Source organism: Peromyscus californicus, unplaced genomic scaffold, assembly GCF_007827085.1.
Source record: "Peromyscus californicus insignis strain IS unplaced genomic scaffold, ASM782708v3 Scaffold_7__1_contigs__length_154581171, whole genome shotgun sequence".
NCBI classification, from domain to species: domain Eukaryota; kingdom Metazoa; phylum Chordata; class Mammalia; order Rodentia; family Cricetidae; genus Peromyscus; species Peromyscus californicus.
Genome location: NW_026294595.1, coordinates 28,268,188 through 28,287,882, shown reverse-complemented (window position 1 = coordinate 28,287,882; position 19,695 = coordinate 28,268,188). Strand labels below are relative to the sequence as shown.

At 39.5% G+C, this 19,695-nt stretch overlaps 1 long non-coding RNA gene across 2 annotated transcripts in view; it reads right to left on the bottom strand.

Moving 5' to 3' along the window:
* LOC128101048 (uncharacterized) overlaps positions 1-19,695 on the bottom strand; it is a 94,231-nt gene that overhangs the window by 11,804 nt on the left and 62,732 nt on the right. Inside the window, exons 2-3 of one of the 2 annotated variants that reach the window (XR_008214981.1) lie at positions 8,880-8,983; positions 42-2,135 (exon numbers count right to left, since the gene is read on the bottom strand). This is a non-coding gene — a long non-coding RNA (uncharacterized LOC128101048). Of the gene's footprint in view, positions 1-41; positions 2,136-8,879; positions 8,984-19,695 lie in introns of those variants that run through there. The other variant, XR_008214982.1, reaches the window with a different exon arrangement.

Below are 19,695 nucleotides of genomic sequence, written 5' to 3'. Positions count from 1 at the left end.
AAACAGTCAAAGAGAAAAGGTTTCTTTATTCCCCCACCAAATTTCCCCTTAAGAAGAGAAAAGGCAGAGAAGCTTCCGCGGAGTAAGGTTGGCTCCCAGCATCCATTGCTGCTTTCACACTAATCGCTTAAGAGCGTTTTCCAAGTTAAGCATCAGGGGGCCATGAAACCCCTTAGATCACACAACTTCATACAACAAAATAAACGCGAGGCAAAGGGCTTCATAAATACCCAGATTAAATCCTGCAACAACAGGCAGGTCACTAATAACAGCCCCTCCGTTCCCTTTGCAAGCGGTCAAAATTAATGAAGGATATTGAATTCTGTGCTAGGCTGACTAACAGCAAGTTCACGCGAGATCATTTAAAACAGGAGAAAATGATGCTTGAAAGGGTCCCTGATGAGATTTCCCTTTTTCCTAAGAGACTCTCAATAGCGTTCTGCTGCTGCATTTTAAAAACCACTTTCCCAAATTGGGCCCCTTCATTACCATGCATTATACTCACTCTCTCCACTGAGGGGGCTTTGTAAAAGAATGGCACCCCAGTCGTGTTTTCCCATTAAATGTCTCTCGCGTTTCATCTCCACTCTTAGGACAGTCATTTCATTGCACAGCAACTCTTTTCTTTGTCTCTATTTTACCAAATATGTAGTGACACAGAGGTGGACATTTTGGGGGGCCCTTCAAGAAACTAAGAAGAAACTGCCAGTACCATCAAGGTTCGCTGGCCACCTTAGCTGGCACCAAACTAAATCAATGGTCACAGAGTCTTTGACTTGGGTGGTAAGATCCATGCCAGGCAGAGCAGAAACACTGGAAAGTAAAGCCTGGTGCTGTCCATTTACCCTCTCTGCTTGTTCTTGAACTGAGTGAGATTACATTACAGATGGCAGATTACAGGGTCATTCTGTGAGTCTCTGGAAACAGTCTTACCTCTAGGCAGGAGTCAATCTAGAAGAGCTTAGAGCTAAACAGGAATTGATATGTATTCTCTGCTTTAGAAGGAAACATTCAGCTGTAACAACAACTGTCATTCTCAGTAATGTGGGATATTCTTCAGTTTATCCTGGAGATACACATGCCAATTATACAAAAGTGCCTAGTACATTAACTCACCTAGAGCTAATGTTTACAGAAGAGAGAGAAAATTATATATGGATGGCTTGGTATCCAAGAATATATTATATTTATATTAAATATAAATTTATATTATCACAAGCAATATATTCATAACTACTTTAATATGTCAACATGTTAGGCAACTGTGCACATAAATCCACTAGATTGTATTAATGTGCAAATAAAGTGTTTTGCTGTATTCTAGAATGTGAGCAACAATGGCATTCTTCATCAGCTCACATCATCTAATAATAAAATTCTAACATCAACAACAACCAAAACACAAAGCAAGACAGACAACTGGGATTATTACTACATGAAGCCAGTTCACTTACTTGTGTTTGCAGGCTCTGGGAGAAACACTATGTTCTGTAATATAGTACAGCAGTTGTTCATAATTAATCAAGAAAAGTTTAAATTATCCACCTCATATAAATATTCCTAGGGAATCAAAAGATTGTCTACTACAACTTATGACCATTTCTATGACATTATTAACGCAAACACGGCATGGTGCCAATTTCACCTGGAAAATCCATTAACGTAGAACACCTCATTCTTCAAAAGATGTGTCATCCTATTTACATTCTTTTACATATTTAAGATAAGTCAGGGGAATTCTGAGAAGGAAAGGGAAATGATTAGTCGAAGAAATATTTGAGGAGAGAGGAGTTCAGGTTTTCAAATTAGGAAGGTGAAATCCACACAGTTCCCTTGACAGTGGCTATAAAGAGGACTCTGGGTGTCAGAACGGAGGGCATTAGCGTGATCTCCCACTTGGGAAACAAACACCTGGTACATTGCTGATGTACAGTGTCCCCACTTCATCCTTGGTACACAGCTGGGAGCAGCAGTCCAATTTCCACAGGACCACAGAGCTCCTGACATCATCCCTACCACAGAGCTACAGGCCACAGGGATCCGTAGAAAGAAAACCAGAGACTCTGGGAGCAGTCTCTCTTCTGCCATTAATCATTGCAGGAAGGAGTATGGCCACAATGAACTTGCTAATTCACCTAGGAATAAGAAAACAGGTCACATATTCTCAAGGAAAGGGAAAAAAGAAGGAATTAACAATTATCGTTCTAGGGTCTACCATCATAACATTTACATCCATGATTTTGACTGTTCCCAGGTACATTACATGGTCCTTTAAGTCCATTACCTAATTCGATCTTTAAAATTGCTGTATTGAGTAGGTACTATCCTCATAACCCATGAGACATTTAAACAAACAAGTGAAGAAATTTTGCCCATGACCACACAACTAGTAAACTGAAAACTTGGGACACAAACCACACCTGTGAATTGCAAAGATGGTAATGGTGAAATCATTCCACACATATGGCAAGGAAAAGATGCAAATATGGTCAGGTGTTCAGGCCTTTGTGTCGTTCTCTTTAACGCTTCAATGCCAAGACCATTAGGATGGGAAGGACTCTTTGGTAACCCACAAAATGATTGCAGTCACCCCAAGAATGTGATGAGTATCACAGCCTCTTGGCCTGGAAAAAAAAAGGTATGTGCCCTCAACACCGGTTGTTCCTGGTCTTTTGTGTTCTGTGAAGTCAACATAAGCATGAGGCCCTTGGGCCTGTATTGGTCCTCTAGGGACCACGCACAACTAGGTTTCCATGAGCCTCTGGTCACATTTCCATCAAACCATTCGTACATAAGCCTGTTTTGGGGGTGCTATTGTTTGAAAAGACCTCATAAAAAATATGTTGCTGATATGCTGACATGGAATCAACTATACCATTACTCATGCCTGGGCAAAGTGTAGCTGAGACATGTGTTTCTGTCACAAGACACCATATAGCCTTTCTACAGTTAGAAACACAATGCAACAATTGAGCACTACCGTTAGGGACCATCTGCAACAGTGAAATCTCCAAAAAGAATCACAAAAATGTGAAAAATGTGGCACTAATGTTGGCCAGGCAGCACATTGTGGAGAATGGACAAGCTGAATCAGTACAGTGCCACTTTATTTGACATCATCCAGGAACCCGCACATCAGACCACTCAAATCTTCACTGCTGTGTTCATTAGGTTTTTGGATTACTAATAAATCTTGGTGACCAGACAAATTTGCATAATTACGATCTGTGAATATCGAGGATCCATTGGGTTTACATAAGGTTTCAAATAATTGCAAAGGATATACAGACTGCATAAAGTCTGCTCAGCACCTTGTTCTAATTTACAGAGAAGCCTCTGACTAATGGAAAGTGCACAGAGAAGAGCTTTACAATAAGCCAGAGGCTGAAATACTGAAGGATGGAAACAAAACTTCAAAAACAAACGACTCATAAACACAAGTTGTAAATTTGACATAGAACAAAAAATTAAGCAGAGAAATAGATTTTATTCCCAAATGAAACTTCAAGGAATGTAATGTTTTCTTAGTAATGCATCAACTCTCTAAAACCATAAGCATGACCTATTTCTCTTCTAGGCTTCCAATGACACATTTGTGCATTAGGAAAATAAGGGCCACAGGTAACATTCAGGAGAATCATTCTTACTTGATTAACCGTTGAGTCATGTTACAGGAGAAAACAGAAATAGCCAATGCCTTTCACCAATGCCTTTCATCAGGATCTCCCAAACAATACAGTATTAGTATGCCAAGCCACCTGCTGCACTCTCAGGCAGAGCAAGCTCGCCATGAAGCTCCAGAAACCTGACCTGAGACCACACCAACAATGGACAATATAGACCTCAAAGATTAAATCAGTCACCCCAGGGTCTCCAATCTCAGCAGACAGGAATGGAAGAATAGAACTATTACCTCTGTAGCTCTCTCTCTCTCTCTCTCTCTCTCTCTCTCTCTCTCTCTCTCTCTCTCTCTCTCTCTCTCTCTCTCTCTCTCTCTCCTGTCTCTGTCTCTCTGTCTCCCTCTTCCTCTCTCTCTTCCCTATTTCGTCACCTTTTTTAGTCAAGTGCAAAAGCACATGGGAGTGTGTGTGTGTGTGCGCGTGTGCGCGCGCGCGCTCACACACACGCACATGTGCACGCATGCACACACACACCATTTTATGTAGTACTAGGAAACTTTGCTTTCTGATGCCCTAGCTCCCCTTGCCTCCTAGCAATCTCTGGCAAGTTTTCTTCTACTTAGCCACGCACAACTTTCCCCTTCTCTGACCATGCTGGTCTCTACATTATTCACCTTATTTTGTAAATACTTTTATGATTACTTAATGCCAAACACAAAATGCTCAGATCAGGAGGGCAGGACAAGAACTCTGTGAGCCCTGATATATCTCAGGGGTCTGAAACAGCTCACTGCTGCATGTTAACTCTTCACACAATACTAATTGTGGACAAAACAATATCTTTTGATTGAAAAAGAGATGATTGGATGGTATAGTGGGTTTAAAAAAAATATTAACATGGTCACTTACAGATCAAATGCTTCATCATGTATAATTTTCAGAATCCCAGATTTATATTTCTCACCAAAATTTGATTGACAGGGACCTGGATTCATTTACTCAATATATATTTAACCTGGTTTGGGCAACACTCTGGCCTAAAATCAGTGTATGAGACACCATGGTAAACACAACCAGTATTGAGAATCCTGGCTCAATGACAGAGAAGTACATGTCCACAAGTTTCAAGCAATAAATTCCAATATTCAGAACCACATTATTTAGCATGCCCAAGACACATTTTGATAAAATATACAGGAAGTGGGTATCAAAAAATAAAGTTGCTTCACACTGGATTTTTTTCAGACTTATCTGGAAGACACTGTGAAGCACTGTCCATGCCAGAGGAAACCAGAAACACTCCACCTGAGACATTTTCTGTGCCATTCTTTTAGCCTGAGTGATGTTTATCTCGACAGTGTGCTGCTTCTGGCCCTGCTCCAAGGCAAGCAAGGCAAAGATTCATGAGGCTTTGCTCTTTGGGGATCAGTTTTAAGCGGCAATGGCAAGAAGTCTGTCCCAATAAAAACATGTCTCAAGGAAGGAAAATTCCATATTTTTCTTCTAATAGACAGAAGACTCATAAATTTTGGAGTTAAGAAATTCCTCTACTCAAGTGGCACTGCCCCGGGTTTCTTATAAACAAGTCTGAGATGGAAAACACAGACCTACTCTTTAAAACTAAGAGACCATCCTAAATCAAGATTCCAGTTTATGTTTAAAACAAAATCTGGGGGAGAACAGAGAAAAGAAGCATCTGAGGAGGGCTGAGAAATGTAACTCAGTGGTAGAGAGGTTGCCTTTGGGCATGCAGGGTGCCAGCTTCACTCTTTAGCAATGAAAATAAATTTGCAAGAAATCAGGCCAAGTGACAAGTCCAGCTTCACCTGTCTGCCTAACTCCTTCTGTCCTTTCCTGTAAATCCACTTATTTACCTGAGCTTCAAGGTATGCCTCAAACAAGTGGGCTGCTATGGCCCAATCTTTAAACAATTAACCAGTTGGAATGAGGAAATACCTGATTGTGTGAACACTTGTTGACATGTATGCACACATATGTGCATGTGGGTGAAGGTCAGAGGTCGGCATCATCGTCTTCCTTAATTGCTCTCCACCTTACTTTTGGAGACAGGTTCTCTCCCTGAATCTAAGGCTCACTTATTCAGCTAGACAAGTTGGCCGGGAAGCCTCAGGGATCTATGTCCACCTCCCCAGAAATGGGATTATGAGCATGTGTTATCACACCAGCTTTGTACATAGGTGCTGCAGATCTAATTCATATCCTCAGGCTTGTGCAGAAAGTACTTTGCTGTCTGAGCCATCTCCCAGCATCCCTAAATCTTTTTAAGAAGCCATGATATCAGGAGCCATGGTTAAGACATTAGACATAGGCTTTCACCTCTAAGAAACACTCTGTATTACTTTCACCTCTAAACCAAAGTACAAGCCTAAACTCTTCCATTTTAAGCCATAATGGCGTCCAAACTCATCTTTTAACAAGAAAGTACATCTGTAAATGCTAAATATAATAGCAACTGCTTTAAAAAACATTTAATTCTCTAACATGGCATAAAATCATTTCTACAATATTTTAAAATCAAATTCCTTGGCATCATCAACAACCCAAAACCGAGTCTTAAATGTACAGATAAGGGCTAGAGAGAGTTCAGTGGGTAAGAGCCCTTGCTGAGCAAGCACGAGGACCTGGGTTCAGAGGACCTGAGTTCTGAGTCCTAAGACCCACACAAAAGCTGAGAATGGTCTTCCTTGCCTGTGACTCTAACTTTAGCTCTGAGATTGAAAGGAGATAAGGAAGCACAGGAGGAACACTGGAGCGTGCTGAATACCCAATCTATCAGAGAAACAACAAACAAACAAACAAAAAAGCTGGTGAACTTCAGATTCAGTGGAACCCTGTCTCAAGGGCATAGGGGAGCAGTAGATCAGGACACCCTCTATGGGCACACATGTACCACTCTTCCACATGTATATACTACATATATACACACAAACACATACTTTTTAAAGTATAGGTGAGATAAAATATGATAACTATTTACTTTTAAGGAGTATAATCCATTTACTTAATAAATACCAATATTCTTGCATTTAATTGTTGCTAGAGTTTTCCTGCCTGGCCCACAGCCAGGACAAATCTCTCTCACCCGCCAGTCCCAAGCCGCTTAAACCCGATCAAATAAACACAGAGACTTATATTGGTTTCAAACTGTATGGCCGTGGCAGGCTTCTTGCTAACTGTTCTTACAGCTTAAATTAATCCATTTCTATTAATCTATACCTTGCCACGTGGCTTGTGGCTTACCGGTACTTTACATCTTCCTTGTCCTGATGGCGGCTGGCAGTGTCTCTCCCTCTGAGCCTTCCACTTCCCAGCTCTATTCTCCTCCTTGTCCCGCCTATACTTCCTGCCTGGCCACGGGCCAATCAGTGATTTATTTATTGACCAATCAGCAACACATTTGACATACAGACCATCCCACAGCATTTAATAAATTTTCTAGACACAAACAAGAGTTTAGTTCTTCATGTTAATAACATCTATCCCACTTATAGTATCTACAGGCATTATGCAGTAATGGAAATTCTAGGAAAGATTAAGTTAATAAAACTAAGCAAAGGGTAAGGACAGTATGTGTGACAAGAGCTTAGATTATATTACTACATGTTAAACCTCTTTCCAAGTCCAAACGTAAAACATCATAGAAAATCTCAACAGATCTTAAACACCACCCTAATAATCTCAGTTCTTACCCAATATGTATGAGTTAACTTAAAAGGAAAGAGGAGATATTTAATGCTTTTAATAGACAACAAAAGGGAGAGTAAACAAAAAATTTAAATGAAAACAATATAAAACAGTCACAAGACAGTCATCTAAACCAATTGCCATTCATTTCTATAGAGAACAGAACCAAAATATGGGTCATAAAGAAGTGCAAATTATTTGGGAAGGTTTTCCTGACAGTGATAATTGCTAAACCCTCTCAGAGTAGAATAATGGGACAAAGATCTTCAATGAGAAAATTCAAAACAGGGCAGTATCTCACTGGCATGACCTGACACATGACTCTGCTTATAAGGTAGGAAAATGATTGACAGTTACTCAAGAAAAAAAACTCTGAAAATATAGTGACATGTTTCTGAGATTCTGCAGGATGGCTGGTCACTGAGCATCTTCACAAGAAATAAGCCAAGACAAACACGCTGAGTTTGAGTTCTGAGACTTTGCTAATGCTACATAATTTTTTAAGATTTCTAGAGCAGATCCTTCCTACCATTTCATTTCTATAAAAGGGTGAAATTATGTTAGTTATTTTCTTTTGATACAGAATGACCAAATTTTGGAACACTTAAGATAATCACCACATTGCATGGCTAATACAGACTCAAGCTTCTGCTTCCATGAGATTTCAAAGCACCACACATAATGCAATGAGATCTGTGCTCTGGTAGCTTCTCTGCCATTTCAACCAACTCCTATTCTTATGATTTATCTCCACTAATTGCAATACAAAGTTTCCTCTTGAATTGATCACACTTTGGAATGGATTGTGTGAAAGGTTATAACTTGCTACATAGTGTTTATTCAAGTGACATCAAATAATGTCTCTGGCTGCATCTGTAAACCTGGCTCCATTTTTCATCAAATAATTTATTTTGATAAAATACAAAAAAACTGTCCCAATGATTCATGTTACTCATTACTTTTATAAATTATTCAACAGAGAAATAACAAATACTCTAGGAAATATAAACTAAATTGAACTAAACACATCAAAATAAATGAATAGTTTATCCTTGATTTTATTGTGTTTATTCAATTGCTGCTTAATTAGAAAAATGCCATTATTTAGACTACAGATCCCTATCACTGTAAAAATCCATGAGCCTCTCCTATAAAACTATTATTAACTTTAGAACCAGTGATTGTTTCCTCAAGCCAACAATAATGAAGACTAAATTGGTATTTCAATAAAATTAAAAGTTGAAAACCTAAGTTATAAACTTCAGAGGGGAGGGGGCTTACCAATAACTATGCAAATAGTTTCTAGATTCTTCAGCATTTGTTTAGATCCTTTTGAAACCATTCTGATTTTACTTTGGTTACTTAAAGGCAGATGACAGAAATTCAATTTAGTAGATATAAATTCTGAAAAGAATTTCTGCCTTGAGACTACAGAAACATGTAACTCAATAATAAAAATATTTGACTACCATAATACTGTGCAGGCATGAAGTCCATCATAACTTCCAGGAATGGAGCCAAAGAGAAGTATAAAATCAAGTCAATTCAACTCACTTTTATAGCACGTGATTCATTAGTCCAGTCATATGAGTACAGTGATTACCCATCAGCCATCTGTCCAGTTCATGCCGCAAATTTTAACGCTCTCCAGTTTTGAGCTGCACATGTGAAATGAGAAAGTAGCAATGAACATGCTTGTTAAATGCATAAAAATCTAGTGCCATCTTATAAGGGGATCCACTAAGAGAAATTCATGGCCCCCAAATTTCTATACTTAGTTATATGATTATAATCCAAGGATAGTAGAATGGTTGAACTTTTCTGACTTATTATCCTGTGAGTATTTTTGTGGCAGCTGAGAAATTGGGAAACTTGTATGCAATAAATCAAGTGAAATATCCATCACATAGAAAACTTCAATGTTCAGGGACAATCTTTGTGATGAATGCAACAGGATTGGTCCTACGACACTAAAGTATGTTAATCAACACATGCTACTTCACTTACGACAAAAAACCTAAAATTTGGAGCCCTGGATAACTCCACTAAAGCCAACAAGGAACAATTGTCACCCATTACTATATCTAGGGTCAAGACAAAGGCAAAATATAATCTAAGGCAATTAATCCAACATCCATCTAGCTAAAAATATATTAATAGCACACAGATAATATGTGATTCTATATGTAAGAATACCTCAAGAGATGTTCTTTCCCTCATCAGGCTTGGGTGTTATTGACTAAAGAAGCGGGGTGGGCAATTTCATTATCTTGTTTAGCTTTTGTTTGTTTTGGGTTTTTTTTTTCCTCTGTCATGGAGGCAACAAAAACAAATTATTTGCATGAGCCAGTTTGGCTTCCATACCAGCTGTAACCAGTCAGAGGCATCATGACACATGATGAGATAGCCAAATGCTCATTGTTTAAATAGGGCCCAATTTACTGGAGTCCAAGTTATAATTAGGGTTTTTTTCCTTTGGATTTTAAAAGGCAAAAAGTGAAGACACAAACTCTTAATACATATAATTAAGACAAGCAACCTTAACCTCACAGGTTTTTAGAGACTCTCGCTGTCACTCTTAACACAGGCTTCCTGCTGAGAGCATAATTACAGTTTTTGCTGCACTTCATACTGTCTGCCTCCTAGAGAGCGAACACTGTTTGTTATTATAAGAAGACTGGCATATCCTGCCCCCTCTGCACAGAATGCTTCTCTCTGATGCTGCTTACCTGTTATCTACTCTTAAATGTGAAGGGGGTAGGAGGAAAGCTAGTGAACTACAGAGATTTGGTAAATTCTAACAAGTTGGAATTAATAGAGTATTTTCTCCTCTTCTACCAAAAGAAGCCGCATGTCCCCTCCATTTGACACAACTGCATTCTACACCCGTAGCTGCTTTTTCTTTACTATGCCTATAAACTAAACCAAAATAAAAAGCAAAGCCATGGAATCCTAACTACCTACGCCTCAACAGTGGGAAATTCCATCTCAAATTAAATAGCATAGTTTAAACCAATAAATGTGTGGGCCACGTTTACATTTAACATCAAGGCATAATCTTTCCTAGTGGCTGACAACAAGTGCTTTGAGCAGCAGTCGGGTAGGAAAGTGCATTCTGTTTCCAAAGAGATTCTACGTGTCCTTTAAAATGAAGAACTTGACCTTTATTGAAGCTGTGATAACTACATATTTTAAGTCATGTAAATAGAATGACAGGAAATGGATTTCTTTCTGCCCAGATTTATCACCCTCAGGATTAAGTCACTTGGCAGTGCTGTTAGGCTTTCTTAACTGGCTTTGCATGTCTCACAGGCTGTGACATCTCATTATGTGTTGTAACCCGCTTTGACAGTCTGCATCAAAAAAGGACTGCTCTATAGGTTTAGTGTCTCTTTTTCCTGATCATGTCCTAATCTGTCAAGGCTATAATACATCTGAGAACAAAACACACAGTGGTGCTTAAGATATAGAAAGAAATGGAACAACAATTAGTATCTTGCATCAGGAAGGACTTCCTAATATCATGTTCTCCACTTGATACAAATAGAGTATTTGTGATAAATAATGAGAATAGACATTTAAATTTTTAATTTTGTAATAATATCCTGAAGCAAGAATTCAAGTATACATTTTAATATACAAAAAACTTAGTAAAATGACAATATAAACTATGGAAGAACTGTAGAATGGAAGAATTATTGGGCATTTTAAAGAAATAAAATGCATTTAGGTATACTTTTATTTGAAATTTTTAAAAAGAATTTCATGTATAAGTACTATATTTACATCATTTCTACCCCCTTCCTCGCCTTTTTCTTCACCAATTCCCTCTTAAATCTATGGCCTCTTCTTTCTAAATTATTGTTATATACATATACATATGCATATTTGTATACATATGTGCATGCACACACTTGGTCTACTGAATCTTCCAGCAATAGAAAAGCCAGCAAGCAGTGTGGGAGCATTTATTTAGCTCAGTCCAAACCTCATTGCTTCATGACCCACAGCCAAATACATGATGTCTCCAGCAGCAGAGATTTTACAGTCTGGTTTTGTCACTCAACCAATGCAGTAGCCTATCTAGAGTGGAGGGAGGTGTTGTTGTTTTTACTCTTTGCTCTTTGGTCTTTGAGTCTTTCATTGCTCTTTGGGGCCCACCACCCAGCTCCCCAATAAATACATGGAGACTTTTTCTTACTTGTAAATGCCCAGCCTTAGCTTGGCTTATTTCTAACTAGCTTTTCTTAACTCAAATTATCCCATCCACCTTTTGCCTCTGGGCTTTTACCTTTTTCTATTTCTGTATGTCTTTTCTTTCCTCCTTATTCCACGTCTTGTCTGCGTGGCTGAGTGGCTAGCCCCTGATATCCTTTCTCCTCCTTTTCTCACTCCACCTCCTTTTCTTCTTTTTCTCCTTCAACTTATCCTTTCTGCCTGGCAGCCCCAACTAGCCCTCTCCTGCCTAGCTATTGGCCACTCAACTCTTTATTAGACCAATCATGTGTGTTGGGCAGGCAAAGTAACACAGCCTAACAGAGTTAAACAAATGCAACATAAAAGAATGCAACACATCTTTGCATCATTAAATAACTATTCCACAGCATAAATGGCTGGAACACATCTTAGATCAATATTCCACAACAGGGAAGGCTACAGAAGTCTCATGTGTTGAGTGACTCACAGGGTGGTAGATCACTGGAACTTTTACGCAGCAACACTGTGGCCCCTGGGAGTACCTTTTTCAAAACATGCAGGTATCTTCACTTAAACTCTAACTGCTGTTTTTTTTTCTTTTTTTCCTTTATAGAAAGTAGATTTTTTTTTTAGACAATGTATTCTGATTATGGTTTCCCCTCCCCTTACTCCTCCCAGTTACTCCCTCCTTCCCCCCTCCCATTTGTATCCATACCCTGTCTCTCTTTAGAAAGCAAAAAAACATCTAAAAATAATAAAACATAATAAGTAAAAAAAAAATTGGAATATAACAAAACAATCAAACAGGAAGAAGAGCCAAAGAGAATGAAGAAGAAATACATATAGACGAAGAGAGTCAAACACACAGAAATCCTCCCTCAAACTGGAAGCCACAATATATATGCAAAAGATCCCTTTTTTTTTCTTAATTTCTGTTTTTACTGTTCTTACAGATGTTTTTCCAAATCTGTAATCACTCAAGGATTAACATACATTGGAACCTTTTTACTGACCCACTGCCATCCATTCCAGCATCAATTGGAGTTTAGATTCAGCAGTTGTGAGGGGGACACTTAAAAAAATTAGCAAGCTCCATTGTAGCACAAAAATATCCCATAATCTGTATCAATTATTTACTGGGAAGAGCAATTGTGGGTAGAGTGACATGCAGGGAAACCACTACCTTATTTCTATAACCCAAAGTTATTCTCCATGAGCTATCCCACTTCTCCATCACGGGGTGCGTCTGAGGAGCACATCTCCGGATCCCCCAATGAGCTCAATGAAGTTGGCTTGCACTGCTTCGACAAGCATAAGACCAAGGAAGTGCAGGCTGCATTCTGTCCTGCCATACCTAGCTTTAGTGTCCTTGACCTTCCAGGATGGTCTGTCTTATCACTGTGGCCGGCCAGACCATTGCCTTTGCAATGGCACCATGTGTTACAGATAGGATGCTTGGCTGGGTCAGTAATTTCAACTTCCACCCAAAGGGAGAGATCTACAACTGTACATTTTGGATAGATGGTTGCCTACCTCTGAGATGATTTAAGTTTCTTTCATCTGTATTACTTAGTAATTCAATCCTTCTTTCACCCCTATGGTAAACTGTTGTTTGATTTTTTTTTTAAAGTTTCCAGAAACTCACAAGCACTGAACAGGATTTCTGACATTTTTTTTTCTCCTTAGATATTCTGGCTCTACACAGATGTTGTCATATTTTTCTTTGAGTGAACCGGACAGATACCTTTGTCTACTCTGCCCTTCTCACCCCATTCTGAGTGTTTAGCACCTTACAAATGCTGTTTGCAAGTTAGTCTAAATCATTCAGATCCCAAGTTTCTCCAGCCTTGGAATGATCACCCAGCAAAGTCACACAAGTCCCATATAGCTGTGAAGTTCCTCTACATGAACTTTTTTAACTCTCCTGTGAATACAGCTTCATGAACTGAACATCAAACACAGCTTTTCATATATTTAGTTCTCTCAGGAATTGCTTTCTCTGTCTTTCTCTGTCTCTTTCTCTGTCTCCTCACTCCTCTCTCCTCTCTCCCCTTCGTCCCTCCCTCCCTCCCTCCCCGTCCCTCTTTTATCTTTCAGTTCCTGACACTCATGGGGACCTCAGCTGTTGATAACCAAGTGTGTCTAATGACTCATATTCCCCTCAGGTTATGCATTCTTTGGGTCAGTTGAGATGAGTAATTATATTGCTCAGTTGCTCTACATCCAGAAGACTCAGACTGATTCCATCTAGCCCTGTGTCCCACAGCCTCACAAGCCAGTGTGTGATGTGTTCTTTCATTTCTTACTTAGAAGTCTTTCCGAATTCAAGCAATTTAGACCCACGGTAGTCCATGGTTATCACAGTTTGCTGTACTGAGCCATTATTAAGGTTTCTAGCTAGATGTTAGTCATGGACTTTTCCCTTCCACTGCACTAAATGTCAGGCCTGAAAAGTATCTTCTAGGACTTCCTGGCTGTTTCACCATTCATGATCCAATTCTGCCCATGGCTTTTAAGACTTTGACTCCAGAAAGGGCTCTTTAGTACAGATGTAATTTGCACCCTCCTTCTTTTGTACCATACAACAAACAGGCATTCAGTCTCCTGTTAACATAGAGGAAGATGGACGCCCTGAAATTCCATCCAATCACACTCTGCCTTGGCTGCAATTCCTATTACCCATCATGACAAGCGTGCAACTGTCACTATAGCAAGAAGGCATACTGCCTCATACCACGTGGGGAAAGCAGCCACATGCATTCCCCCACAGATGCTCTGCCCTCTGGCAGACCAGCCTCAGTTTTATGTCTTATTACCCAGAACAGTGTCCACACAACTGCTTCTCCCAAACTCTTTGGGTATAGAAAAGTATCAGGAGCCAAGTGTGGGTTGGCATCCCAGGTAGGGGTAATCACTTTGCCCAAGCCATGAACAATGAATACAAAATAGTCAAGTAGGTGAAGGATGACTTTATCTCCAGGAGTTAAAATTAGTCTGGAAAAACAATGCCAGAAAGAGATCAAAAGGGCTCATTTAAATGTAGCAGGAATCTTCAAAGTTCTTATTAATAAAATCAAACCTGAGGCCAGTTATTGGGGTGAACGCTGGAAGGTCAGAGAGACAGAACAAGCCACAGCTCACCTCACCTGGCCAACTTCTCAGTTGATCTTGTTTCCTCAGACTGGAAGCCTCTGTGTCCTCATATCCGAATGGCTCTCAGCTGAACTGTGCTGTTCAAAACCTAAAAGCTTAAACAGCCAAATGCTTAACCAGCCAAATGCTTCTAGTTTCTGGTCCTCACGCCTTATATACCTTTCTGCTTTCTACCGTCACTTCCTGGGATTAAAGGCTCTCTTTCTGTGATTAAAGGCATGAGTCACCATGCTTGGCTATATCCTTGAACACCTGGATTTCTGCCTCTGGAATGCTAGGATTAAAGGCGTGTGCTACCACTGTCTATCCTCATGTATAATATTGTGGCTGTTCTGTCTCTGACCCCAGACAAATTTATTAGGGTGCACAATATTTTGGGGAACACAATACCACCACATTTAAATCTCACTAAATTAAATCTCCCTAAAGTTTGAACACTATTCTCTTGATACAAGAGGATACTAAATGAGTTTAAAGAAAGCTAAATGATAAATAACCATAGGTAATTTAAAGCTAGCAGTGGTGTGTAGGAGGATCAGGGATGGAAGCTACCAGTAGATGGATGATAATAGGGCGCATAATATAGAGGAGTAGATGACATCAGTCAAAGATGAATCCCCACCATGCATTTAGATCTCAGGTCAAATCTTTCTCTGTGGATTTAACTCAGATCTCTTTAGGCCCCTTGCATCCTATCCTGAATATGTCTAAGTATGCTTACAATTTGCACATGCTTTTATAATTCACTGTGGTTATAAAAGTGGATTAACAATTGCTATACTTTTTCTGAGGCCCCAGAGAGGTCTCCAACCTATGACTTTCCCTACAATGTTCTAGTCTCTTAAAGATCTTGTCCAATAGATAACATCATCAAGTGGGTAGGGTCCAGTGCACTTGCATTGCAATCTGGAAGCCTAGTTTCCCTTTTTTCTTTCTTCCTTTCTTCCTCCTTATCTTTCTTTCTATCTTTCTTTCTTTCCTTCTTCCTTCATTTCTTTCTTTCTTCCTTTCTTTCTTTCTTCCTTCCTTTCTTTCCTTCTTTTTTCTGTTTTTCAATACTGTATTTCCTGGAACTCCTTTGTAGACCAGGCTGGCCTAGAAATCACAGAGATCCACCTACCTCTACCTCCCGAGTGCTGGGATTAAAGGTGTGCACCACCACTGCCCAGCAAACTTCGTTTCTTAAAGATTCATATCTTAAGGAAGGTGCTGTATCTTTCCTAAATTGTATTCCCTTCATGTGCAAGATAGTGAAAATGATGAGAGCCTGGTGAAGCTCCTGTGATGATGAGGGAATAGAGTTGAAGGCATAAGAACATAGTGGAAATATAAAAATTGTTCTCACGTTCATGCCCGGGAAGATTCTACTGTAGTTAAAATATGTAAACAGGCAAAAGTCAGCTATCCTAAGGCAGCAAAGGGGACACGGGTGGAAAGAGTCCATGCAAGTGAGAGTACAGACAGCCACGCTGCTGCAGGTGCCACCTAAGTCTGGGGCAGGCTGGGGGCAGGAATGAGCTGACATCCGCAACTTGTCCCAGAAGTATTTTCTTTCTCTCAACCCTGTCATTTTTTATTTTCCCATATCATACTCTAGATGAAATGGATTAAAGGGCCAGATCTGAAAACAAAGGAGAAAAAAGAAAATGGATATAACTGATTATTAGATTCATTCTCTGTAGAGCATAGGGGTTTTTCTTTAGGGGACAATGACACCAAAGAGAAAAGCTCCCCATATGACTATTACAATTCATTTTCATTTTTACTTCATGTTTTGACTTTCACTGCTTACGTTCTGATCAAAAGTTAATCACAAAGTTAATAAGCAAAGATAGACTATGAAATTGAAAATGAGTGAAAAAAACATATTACAATCAAATCCCATCCCTGTATGCCTGCATGCATGCACCTGATTGGTAGAAAAATTTATCTGGAGGAGCCAGAAATATGTGTTTGTCAGATTTATTTTTTTTTACTGTAACCAGGGTTCATATATATAGTGGTTTGAATAAGAATGACCCCCATAGGTTCATATATTTGAATGCTTAATCACCAGGGAGTGAAGCTGTTTGAAAGATGAGAAGAATTAGGAGGTGTGGTCTTGTTGGAGTAGGTGTGTCCATGTTGGAGGAAGTGTGTCACTGGAGGTGGACTTTGAGGTTTCAAAAGCCCACAGCCCCGTCCATGCCCCACCCCCAACCTTTCAGCCTGTGGATCAAGATGTAATGCTCTCAAATTCTGCTCAAGTACCTCCAGTCCCTGCCTAGATACCAACATGCTTCCCACAGTAATAATGGACTAAACCTCTGAAACCATAGCCAGCCCCAATTAAATGCTTCCTTTAATAAGAGTTGCCTTGGTCATGGTGTCTCTTCCCAGCAATAGAACACTGACTAAGACAGGTTAGTACTAGGGAATAGGGTATTGCTGTGATAGGCCAGACCTTGCTGCTTGTTGGTGGAATGTAGACTTTGGGACTTTGGACTAGAAAGATGGTTGAACACTCTAAGCAGGACTTACTTAGTAGGAGCATAGACAGAGGCGCTGTAAGTAATGTCATTTATGGTAGCCTGGATCAAGAAGTTTCAGAGGGGAAGAACATTAGTATGTGGCCTAGAAACAGTTCTTGTGATATCTTGTCAAAGAATGTGGCTGCTTTTGCCCTTGTCTTAAAAATCTTCCTGAGAGTGAAGAGAATTGGATTAATGGCATTGGCAGAGAAGATTTCAAGACAGCCTAACATTGACTGTGTCCCGTGTCCATAGTAATCATTCTTATGCCGATCTACCATGCAAAAGAGCCAGCTGGACAAAGAGAAACACAAAACGTACAGTGTGAGGAGAAAAGGAGCACCAGGAAGTGTAATGGCACTAAGTCCAGTGCTTAAGGAGATACCAAGTTTAAAGAAAAGCCTGGTGCCAAATGAAACACAGGGAGTGGTAACCACAGGGCAAGACTCCAGCTAGCTAGGCTTCCAACTTGTGAAAAGGAATTAAATGCTGAAGCAGTGAAGAAAACCATCCACAACAGAAAGCTGAGGAAAATTTAATTGAGGGATGGGCCAAGTTCCAAGAAAGAAAGGTTAGAGGATGATTCCCAACGAAACTAAACTGTTTTAGCAATGTGATTGGGAAAGGAGCTAAGTCAAGCCTGGAAATTGAAGGTCTGTGTTTGCGCAGCTTCAAGGCATTTGAAAACAGATTTTTAACTTAATTAAGAAGATCTTGTGCCTAATAACACTGTAGCTTGGAGTGATGAGAATTAAGCAGAAAGATGATGTATATTGAGTTTTAATTTCTACTTTTAGTACAATATCACAATAAATAGATGTCTTTGGGGAAACCATTGATCTCTATTATTAATAAAGAGAACAAAAAATCTAGAAATTTGAATCAGTCTTGAAAAATTGGAGAAATCAACTCGTAGCTGTTATTAGGTCCTATCTAGAGCAGTATTTGCAGTGTGTCAGCCACTGTCAAGAGCTCTGGCTATAGAGAGTCTAAGCTTAGCTCTATTATTCATTGTTTGATTGGAATTATGTATGCTATTTAACAGGTAAATCGAGAAAGGTCCACCCCTCAATTAAATTTCCTTCAGCGTTTTTGTTTGTTTGTTTGTCTATTTCAATTTTGTTGCTGGTATTCGTGTGTGTGTGTGTGTGTGTGTGTGTGTGTGTGTGTGTGTGTGTGTAAGTGTTTTCTTTTTTGGAGAGAGAGAGAGAGAGAGAGAGAGAGAGACCATAAAATTGAGTGGGTAAGGAGATAGGTAAGATCTTTGAGGAGATAGGAGAGGGGAAAGAACAGGATCAAAATGTGTTGCATGAAAAAAATTCAAATAAAAAATGTTTTTAAAGAGTGGTCTGTGATGGTCTGGGGAGGCAGTTTAGTTGCCAGAATGTCCCTGGGTTCAATACCTAACATAAACTGGACATGGTGATATACAGATAAGCCCAGTTTTTAGGAGGTGGAGGCTAAAGAATCAGAGTTTGAAGTCATCTTCACAACTAACTTTAGTGGACAGAGAACTATTGTGCTCTGCTATTGTGAAGAATAACTGCTATCTATTATTCAATCTCATTACAAATGGTTGAACACTACCCAGATGCTTTATATCTAAGCCATGAAGTAACTTAGCTATGACAACATCTAAGTACTGTCTTTGGGATACTCAGCATCCATTCCTTGTGTTTTCAATGCCATCATGTCTCACCTTAGATGCCTAGCCCATTCTTATAGAAAGTCACATTTGTGAACACCATCTCATGGTTTTGTTACCTTGTGGTCTTTCTGTATAAAATGCATGTCACTAAATGCATTCATTATTTGCTTTCCATGGAAAGAATTGGCAAGGCTTTTCTGTTTTTGAGAAGTACCACAGTATGAATAGTGTTCAGGCTTACACTGCCTTTGTTTCTCTGAAGTCTCACAGCAACTATACACAGTATGTAAATGAACACAGTGATGTAGTGATGTTTCCATAACACTTCAGGTACTGACATGGATTTGTCCCATATACTACAATTTGTAGACATTTGCTCTATTTCTAAAGATTCCTCTTTTCCCTTTGAACCTCTTTGGGTTGTCTTGTTGTAATGTGGTGAGAGACCCTGTCATAAGAAACAATGCAGATGACCCCTGACCAATGCCACCTGAAGTTAACTTTTGATCTCCACACACATATACATGTGCACCTTTATATATGTGCACACACATACACACACACACACACACACACACACACACACACACACACACACACACACTTGACCAATGGCTTGATATGGTGGAATATACAGGTAATGCATTTGGGGGAGGGGCTAAGGCAGGAAGATCATAAGTTCAAGGTCAGCCTAGGCAATATAGTGAGACCCCTTCACAAAAAAGTTAAAGAATCTTGATGTGTGTGTGTGTGTTATAAATATAAAAGGTGACAAATACTACAATTTGATATGGAAAATACTGTCTCCTTTATGTCTAATTTGTGAAACTAGTATGAGCACAATGGCCACTGAGGGACTGAT